Below are 10595 nucleotides of genomic sequence, written 5' to 3' on the forward strand. Positions count from 1 at the left end.
TAGACTGACATGGACAGAGAGAGAGGGACAGAGATAGTGACGGACTGACAGAGATTAGTGCATGACAGACATTGTGAGGCGCTTCAGAACGCAGCTTTTCAGCTGCGCTCTGAAGCAGACCTTTTTTAAGCTGCGGTGCAGAGCGCACACCTGCGCACATAGCCTCAGACACCAAAATCGTATGAGGGATGTCACACGTTACAATTCACTAGGTTCATACAACAAAACGTCCAATGTATGAGGAATAAACGACGTGTATGCGATCACCGTATTTTCGTTCAATATCGATCGCATGTAGGTTTCACACGCAAATACGTCACGAACGATGCCGGATGTGCGTCACTTACAACTTGACCCCGACGACGGATTGAAAGATCCATTGGTGTGTGTAAAGCAGGCTTTAGAAGATGAGATACAATGGTTTGTCAATTACTGACCTCAATTCCCTCAATATTCGTGGATGAATGCCATCTGGCCCTGGGGATTTGTCAATGTTAAATTTACTCAGACGCAGGCGTACTTCTTCTTATGTTAGAATTAATTCTATCGGGTGGTGAACTTTGATTTTTCACTTGTTGAATGATCCCTGGTACAGTCAGTTCCTTGGTGAACACAGTTACATCTGTGCCTGTTTAATATCTCAGTCTTTTCTTTGTCCTCTAAAATTAACTTATTATTATTATAATTTTAAGGGGTCGATACCATCTTTTGTTTTCCTTTTGGCATTAATATGTGTATAAAAGATTTTGGGATTTATTTTAATGTCCTTGGCAATTTTTGTTTCAGTGGATAATTTTGTAGCTTGATTTCTTTTTACATTTCCTATTGAGATCTTTATACTCCTGAAATGCTATTTCTGTATTCTCAGCCTTCAAGATTTTAAACACCCTTTGTTTTATTATACTTTGTTCTGTTTTATATCCTTAAACTTGCCCCATTTATGTTCAATATTCGAAAGTTACCATGATATTGTCCCGAACTACATGATTAAGCTTTTCCCTTATTTTGTTGAAATTAGCTTTCCTAAAATTCCAGGTTTTAGCATTTCCCCTGTGAAATGTTCTATTGAATATTACTTTAAAGCTTCCTATATTATGATCGCTGGTGCCCAAGTGCTCCCGGACCTGTCAAGTGCTCCCGGACCTGTCAAGTGCTCCTGGACCTGTAGATCTTAGATTGTATCTGGTCTATGTGACAGGACCAGATCCTGCAGATTATCTCCCCTGGTCGGTTCATCTACCATCTGAGCGAGGAAATTGTCTTGAATTGTAGATAAGAACTTACAGCTTTTAGCACAACCAGAAGATTCTATGTCCCCCTGAATATCTGGATAATTGAAAATCCCCATAAGGGCTTGATTATTATTATTTGCTGCCTTTTCCATTTGTTGCAGCATTTTACCCTCTAACTGTTGAGGTATGTTCGGAGGCTTATAGCAAACTACGATAAGCAGCTCTCCATTATTGCCCTCCCCATGTACATTTACCCATACTGACTACATTGTACAGTATTCCCCAAAGTCGTTATTGAGCACAGGTCTTAGGTTAGATTTGATAAATATACACATCCCACCACCTTTTTTGTCTTTCCTGTCCTTCCTGAATGTACTATAACCCTGTATGTTTGTCACCCAGTCATGGCTTTCATCCAGCCAGGTTTCTGTAATGCCCACAACATCATAATCAATGGTGACATAAGAATCTCCAATTCATTAATTTTGTGTGCAAGACTTCTTGCATTTGCCAGTAGACATTTAATACTATTAACACCTTTATTACTCCTAGCCTCCCTACAATCCTTGCATGACTCAGCCCCCCCTAATCCTTCAATGACCCCTACCGTCTTACTGTCTCTATCTGCTCTATCTATCCCCTTATTTGCTCCACTTCCCTCCCTCCCCCAGATCCCAGTATGAAATCTCCATCCGTCTGAGAATTTTCACCCCCTCACAGCGGACCCCTCCCCATTGAGGTACAGCCCGTCCCTACCGTAAAGCCTATAGTGACAGAGAAGTCGGCCTAGTTCTCCATTAACCCAAACCCAAATTCAGAAAGAATAGATAAAAAATGCAACATAATGTATAAAGTGTCTGGTGCTGGGAGGCAGATGGTTGTAAACAAATATGGCTACCATGCAGGTGGTAAACACTGCCAAAAGGGCGTCTAGGTGTGACTAAAAGTAGTATTATGGGGTATATTACGTGTATGTAGTCATGGAGACATAAATGTAAGGGAATACAGGGCAAACCATGCATAAAAAGTGTATAAACACCAGAGCAGATGCAAGTAACGTTACCTCTGTAAGTGAGGTCTGTGCATGTGACGCCCACCCAGACCTGCGGCTTGTAACGCCCTGATGGCGGCCCTGGGCACAATTACTAATAATATACATTTTATTAACTCCACAATCTATATATATAATTGCCTTATTCTGTCTGTCTGTCTTGCTCCAAAATTGTGTCACGTGACAGTGTCACCGTAAGTGTTATAAAAGTGACAACTGTCGGATTGGCCGCTGAGCTCGGCCTGCCCCCCCCCCCCATGGATTGGCCGCTCTCCTCGGCCTGGCCCCGCCCCCTGCATGGATTAGCCGCTCTGGGCTCGGCCTGGCTCCGCCCCCCACGGATTGGCCGCTCGCCTCGGCCTGGCCCCGCCCCCCACATGGATTAGCCGCTTGCCCTGGACCTCCGCATGCATCGCCCGCTCCAGCGTACACCGGCTCCCAGTACACATGTGCAGGGAGCCGGCATACGCTGCACTCAATAATGAAGTGTCATGCAGCGGTGAAAGAGTTAAAGACACTGCAAGACACTTCATTATAGGCAGCGGCCACCCCCAGAAGAGAGAAGACAGAAGAAAGAAGACCCCGCAGTCATACTCACCAGACGCCGACCAGGAGCAGGTGAGCGCATCAAGGTCCTGCAGCGGCGGAACACACACACACACACACACACACACATAAGAACAGACACACACACATCAGATCACACTCACTCTCACACACACATCAGATCGCATCCACACACAACAACATCCAGTGATATCGCTTGCTTCTCGGCGGCGATACTGTGCAGTGACCTTCCAGGACCTGCCGGAGGATCACATGGCCGGAAGCATGAGGTATCTCCGGATGTTGTGAGTGTGTGAGCGCGTATGTGCGATATCGTCAGTGTGTGTGCGCGTGTATGCGATCGTGTGTGCGCGTGTATGCGATCGGATGTGTGCGTGTATGCGATCGGATGTGTGCGTGTGTTCTGATGTGTGAGTGTATGCGATCGGATCTGTGAGTGTCGGCAGAAGGCAGAGGAACACGGCGTGCAGCACAGCTGCTGGGACCGCCCACCGGAGGGCACAGGGAGAAGTGGGGTGTGAGTGTATGCGATCAGATGTGTGACTGTGGAGCACGATGGGGAGTGCGCAGCATGGGGGATGGAGCACGATGGGGGGTGCACAGCATGGGGGATGGAGCACGATGGGGGGTGCGCAGCATGGGGGATGGAGCACGATGGGTGGTGCGCAGCATGGGGGATGGAGCACGATAGGGGTGCGCAGCATGGGGGATGAAACACGATGGGGGTGCGCAGCATGAGGGATGGAGCACGATGGGGGGTGCGCAGCATGGGGGATGGAGCACGATCGGGGGTGCGCAGCGTGGGGGATGGAGCACGATGGGGGGTGCGCAGCATGGGGGATGGAGCACGATGGGGGTGAGCAGCATGGGGGATGGAGCACGATGGGGGGTGCGCAGCATGGGGGATGGAGCACGATGTGGGGTGCGCAGCATGGGGGATGGAGCACAATGGGGGGGTGCAGCATGGGGGGTGGACCACGATGGGGGGTGCACACCTCCCCCCAAAACACACACACTCCGCCACACACGCACCGCACAACACACCACACACACACTGAGAACCACAAACACTGCCCTACACAGACACCCACACACACAGACAACGCCGCACACACACAACACCCAACACACAAACACCGCGGCACACAAATATACGCACATACCGCACAACACACACATTGCACAAAACATACCTCCCCCCAAAACACACACACGCACCCCACAGCCACACAAACCGCGCAACACACACAGCACCACACACAGACAACGCTACAGACACACAGCGCTCCACAAACAACGCAACACACACAGCGCAACACACAAACAACACCGCTCTCACCCCCCGCACACCCAGACAACACCCAGAACATGTACAGCGCCCTACACAAATACTTGGCAACTACACACAACAACATTATATATATATTTATATATATAAAAAACAAAAATCATACATTAATACATTAATACATTAATCATACATTAACTACACAATACGTAAATTCTAGAATACCCGATGCGTAGAATCCGGCCACCTTCTAGTCATATTATAAGTGTCAATAATCGGCAAGTGTGATTATATATGGAAACCCGGTGCTATAGACCGGATTGTATACATCAAATATAATATCTGTTACTTGATGTACATTGTATGCCCGGTATTGGACCTGTTTATGGGGCTGAGGATTGTGAAGTGCTATAGAGTCAGTACAGGAGTGCTACACTATACACAGCATTAATGTCTATACAGACTAACGCTAATGGACAAAGATGCAATTAAATGTACTTAATAACAAATATAGAATGTTACTAATGTATATTAATGGATAGAAAGCACATACAAGTGTGCCCTAATATTAAAGAAGAAACAACGGCAATATATCAGAGAATAGTAATGTGCTATTATGTAAATGAGGAGTGTTACATATATTTATACAGTGTGTACATCGCTCGTGTAACCAGAATACAAGAAAAGAATGTACACGTAAACTAAACGCCAGAATGGAGATTATTAAATTAACTAGAAGGTGGCCGGATTCTACGCATCGGGTATTCTAGAATTTACGTATTGTGTAGTTAATGTATGTTTTTTGTTATATATATCGATGTTGTTGTGTGTAGTTGCCAGTGTTTGTGTAGGGGCTGTAAATGTTCTGGGTGGGGGGGTGAGAGAGCGGTGTTGTGTGTGTGTTGCGTTGTGTGTGTTGCATTGTTTGTGGAGCGCTGTGTGTCTGCAGTGTTGTGTGTGTGTTGTGCTGTGTGTGTTGCGCGGTTTGTGTGTGTGTGGGGTGCGTGTGTGTGTTTTGGGGGGAGGTATGTTTTGTGCAGTGTGTGTGTTGCGTTGTTTGTGGAGCGCTGTGTGTCTGCAGCATTGTGTGTGTGTGGTGCTGTGTGTGTTGCGCAGTTTGTGTGGGTGTGGCTGTGGGGTGCGTGTGTATGTTTTGGGGGAGGTATGTTTTGTGCAATGTGTGTGTTGCGCGGTATGTGCGTACATTTGTGTATGCCGCGGCGTTTGTGTGTTGGGTGTTGTGTGTGTGCGGCGTTGTCTGTGTGTGTGTGTCTGTGTAGGGCGGTGTTTGTGGTTCCCAGTGTGTGTGTGTGTGTGGTGTGTTGTGTGGTGCGCGTGTGGCGGTGTGTGTGTGTTTTTGGGGGAGGTGTGCACCCCCATCGTGCTCCATCCCCCATGCTGCGCACCCCGCATCGTGCTCTTTCCCCCATGATGCGCATCCCCATCGTGCTCCATCCCCCATGCTGCGCACCCCCCATCATGCTCCATCCCCCATGCTGCACACCCCCCATCGTGCTCTATCCTCCATGCTGCACACTCCCATCATGCTCCATACTCCATGCTGCAAACCCCCCATCGTTCTCCATCCTCCATGCTGCGCACCCCCCATCGTGCTCCATCCCTCATGCTGCGCACCCCCCATCGTGCTCCATCCTCCATGCTGCACACCCCCCATCGTGCTCCATGCTGCACACCCCCTATCGTGCTCCATCCTTCATGCTGCACACCCCCCATCAAGCTCCATCCCTCATGCTGCACACCCCCCATCCTGCGCCATCGTCCATGCTGCACACCCCCCATCGTGATCCATGCTGCACACCCCCCATCGTGCTCCATGCTGCACACCCCCCATCGTGCTCCATCCTCCATGCTGCGCACCCCCCATCGTGCTCCATCCCCGATGCTGCACACCCCCCATCGTGCTCCATCCTCCATGGTGCACACCCCCCATCGTGCTCCATCCTCCATGCTGGGGCCGCTGGGGGTGGGGCCGAGCGTGCCAACGTGTGCCGAGGTTGGGACCGAGCGGGCGAGGCGTCAGCAAATGCCGGCTCCCTGCACATGTGTACCGGGAGCCGGTGTACGCTGGAGCGGGCGATGCGTGTGGAGGGTCGTGGCGAGCGGCCAATCCATGCGGGGATGCGGGGCCAGGCCGAGGCGAGCAGGAGCGGGCGATGCGTGCGGAGGGCCGTGGCGAGCGGCCAATCCATGCGGGGGCCGGGGCCAGGCCGAGCCTAGCAGCCAATCCGACAGTTGTCACTGTAACGACACTGTCACGACACAATTTTGGAGCAAGACAGACAGACAGAATAAGGCAATTATATATATAGATTGTGTCACTGTGTCTATATTCCTGGTCTAATAGAAGTGCAAAGGAGAAAGACAGATTTTATTTTTTTATTCTGGTGCTTAAATTATGACCCAGACATTTTTGTGAGAGTTTTGATTAAATGGTGAGAATATAGAGGTAATGTATAGGACAGCGAGTCACAGAGCAACAGATTCTCATATAATCCACAAATATACGGAAATCATAAGAATAATCAGGCATTATCGGGACCTCAGCATTTACCAGAAGAGTGTTCAATTCCAAATAAAGAGGTGAACAGAATTAAAATGTGACAGGAGTGTGCGACTGAAGGAGAAATAAAACAAGAGCTTCTACATGTGTATATACTAGAAGTGTAAGCGGCCGGATACATTGTACCACTGCTCTATGTGACACATATATACACACTGACATTACTATTATATGAGTGATATAACCAACAGATTCATCCAGAGGCCGTATCTACCGTATTTTTCGTATTATAAGAAGACACTTTTCCATTTCCAAATTTGAGAGGGGTGCATCTTCTAAACCACATGTAGATTACGGGGAGGTGCTGGAGAAGGGTCACAGGAGGCAGGGGCGAGGCTGCGGGCTGTGCAGCAGGAGCCACCATCCTGAAATGTCGGCGGTGCGGGCTTCAAATAATGGGGCCAGAAGTTGGCGCATGCTCATAATCTCATCTGTGCATGCGCCACCTCCGGCCCACTGATCTCCCAACTGCGGACTTAAGAAAAATGGCACCCGGAGGTGAGGCATGCGCAGATATAATCTCGTCTTGTCATTGAACTGCTCAATCTGTGCACACGCCGACTCTCCTTTGAAGCCCACATCGCCGACAGTTTCTAGAATTCAGGAAGTTCCTCCTGCCTCACACCGCCCACAGTGAGCATCTGGGACACACGCTGCACCACCCGCCGCAGCATCACCCTACTCTACCATCACCCCTGCCTCCTGTGACCCCACTCCACCCCCCATCATCAGGTAAGACACCACCGGATTATAAGATGGGCACCATATATTTTTACTCTAAATCTGGGGTTTGTCTTATAATCCGATGCATCTTATAACATGAAGAAAAAAAAAAATGTTTAAAAGAACAGAGAGTCCTCAGTGGTTGATACCTTTTAATGGCTAACTGAAAAGATGGTAATAATTGCAAGCTTTCGAGACTACTCAGGTCTCTTCATCAGGCATGGTATAACATATTTTTCTTATCCAAATGCAAAAAGGAGAATCTGATCCCCAAAGGACTCTGGAAGCGACATATTTTTCTTATCCAAATGCAAAAAGGAGAATCTGATCCCCAAAGGACTCTGGAACCATGCCTGATGAAGAGACCTGAGTAGTCTCGAAAGCTTGCAATTATTACCATCTTTTCAGTTAGCCATTAAAAGGTATCAACCACTGAGGACTCTCTGTTCTTTTAAACAATTTTTTTATCTCTACTGGCTAACACGGTACAAAGATATATTTTACTTGTATAACATGAAGAATACGCTATATGGTAACCCTATGTAATGACCTGGATTGTATGTCCTTTCCTACAGAGGAATCTGGTTTATTCTTTCTTGTTTTTAATTAACTAAATAAGAATTAAATAATTTTTGAAAGAGACTCAGGAATTTTCTGACTCTTTCCTTGAGGTTAATGACCTTATGTCGCTTTGTTGAAGTTACATTTGAGTAATTGCAGCCACATTGAATGTGTCCTTCATCAGGATTCCCGGCTACATGTTTATTACTCTTCTGTTACAGACTATTCCATAATGGACCGCTGTGGGCCTCAAGGCCAGGAGTCACCCTGGTGTACGAAGGGCTCCGCCAGGAGTCACCCTGGTGTACGAAGGGCTCCGCCAGGAGTCACCCTGGTGTACTAAGGGCTCCGCCAGGAGTCACCCTGGTGCACTAAGGGCTCCGCCAGCAGTCACCCTGGTGTACGAAGGGCTCCGCCAGGAGTCACCCTGGTGTACTAAGGGCTCCGCCAGCAGTCACCCTGGTGTACGAAGGGCTCCGCCAGGAGTCACCCTGGTGTACTAAGGGCTCCGCCAGGAGTCACCCTGGTGTACTAAGGGCTCCGCCAGCAGTCACCCTGGTGTACGAAGGGCTCCGCCAGGAGTCACCCTGGTGTACGAAGGGCTCCGCCAGGAGTCACCCTGGTGTACGAAGGGCTCCGCCAGGAGTCACCCTGGTGTACGAAGGGCTTCGCCAGGAGTCACCCTGGTGTACTAAGGGCTCCGCCAGGAGTCACCCTGGTGTACTAAGGGCTCCGCCAGGAGTCACCCTGGTGTACTAAGGGTTCCGCCAGGAGTCACCCTGGTGTACTAAGGGCTCCGCCAGCAGTCACCCTGGTGTACTAAGGGCTCCGCCAGGAGTCACCCTGGTGTACTAAGGGCTCCGCCAGGAGTCACCCTGGTGTACGAAGGGCTCCGCCAGGAGTCACCCTGGTGTACTAAGGGCTCCGCCAGCAGTCACCCTGGTGTACTAAGGGCTCCGCCAGGAGTCACCCTGGTGTACGAAGGGCTCCGCCAGGAGTCACCCTGGTGTACTAAGGGCTCCGCCAGCAGTCACCCTGGTGTACTAAGGGCTCCGCCAGCAGTCACCCTGGTGTACTAAGGGTTCCACCAGGAGTCACCCTGGTGTACTAAGGGCTCCGCCAGGAGTCACCCTGGTGTACGAAGGGCTCCGCCAGCAGTCACCCTGGTGTACTAAGGGCTCCGCCAGCAGTCACCCTGGTGTACTAAGGGCTCCGCCAGCAGTCACCCTGGTGTACTAAGGGTTCCGCCAGGAGTCACCCTGGTGTACTAAGGGCTCCGCCAGCAGTCACCCTGGTGTACTAAGGGTTCCGCCAGGAGTCACCCTGGTGTACTAAGGGTTCCGCCAGGAGTCACCCTGGTGTACTAAGGGCTCCGCCAGCAGTCACCCTGGTGTACTAAGGGCTCCGCCAGGAGTCACCCTGGTGTACTAAGAGCTCCGCCAGCAGTCACCCTGGTGTACTAAGGGCTCCGCCAGGAGTCACCCTGGTGTACGAAGGGCTCCGATCTTTTCAAACTGGGTTCCTCTTTATCACTTATCTGGATATTATTTAAAAACAAAGAAATTGTGCAAAAATATAAAAATTTGATCTACAAAAAAATGAAACTACGGTGGACAAAGACCTCCTCGGAGAATTAACTGTGCAACAGAATTATCCCAAGAGGTCTACGAGCAGAAATGTCTCCCACCTTTAGGCCATGTGCGCACGCTGCGTTCTGCCATCACAAATATTCTGCAGCGCTGTCACTGCATGTGCGTTTCAAAACACTGCCGAAAAGCTGTGTTTTGGATGTATTTTGAGTGCAGAATGGATGCAGAATTCATGTGTTCTGGATGCCTGCTCTACCATAGACAGAGGGGAAAAGCATCCGGAACGCACAAAAGTAGTGACATGTTGCTTTTTTGAACGCAGCCATTCGGCCACAAATGTCAGCATGCAAATCGTTGCGTTCTAAAATGCAACGTGCACATGGAATTTGCACAAGTTACTTAGACTTTGCTGGGGACGCAGAACGCATGCGTTTACGCTGTAGTGCAAAGCGCTGCATAAACGCACGCAAAACGCAACGTGCGCACATAGCCTTAAGTGGGCTTTATACGCTGCAACATCGCTAGCCGCTGCTAGCGATGGCGAGCGTGATAGCACCCGCCCCTATCGTTATGCCGATATTTGAAGATCGCTGCCGTAGCGAACATTATCGCTACGGCAGCGTCACACATACTTACCTGCTCGGCGACGTCGCTGTGGCCGGAGAACTGCCTTCTTTCTAAAGGGGTGGTTCGCTCAGCGTCACAGCGACGTCACTAAGCGGCCGCCTAATCAAAGCAGAGGGGCGGAGATGAGCGGGACGTAACATCCCGCCCACCTTCTTCCTTCCTCATTGCTGGCGTGTGGCAGGTAAGGTGAGGTTCCTCGTTCCTGCGGCGTCACACGTAGCGATGTGTGCTGCCGCAGGGACGAGGATGACCCCGCCGCCCCACCACCGTGCGGAGCTGCCGCCCAACCACCGTGCGGAGCTGTCGCCCGACCCCCACCCCACCTACTGTCTCCTCCCCAAAATCCTATAGAATGTGAGCCCGCAAGGGCAGGGCC

This window comes from Anomaloglossus baeobatrachus, chromosome 5 (assembly GCF_048569485.1).
Source record: "Anomaloglossus baeobatrachus isolate aAnoBae1 chromosome 5, aAnoBae1.hap1, whole genome shotgun sequence".
Lineage (NCBI taxonomy): Eukaryota > Metazoa > Chordata > Amphibia > Anura > Aromobatidae > Anomaloglossus > Anomaloglossus baeobatrachus.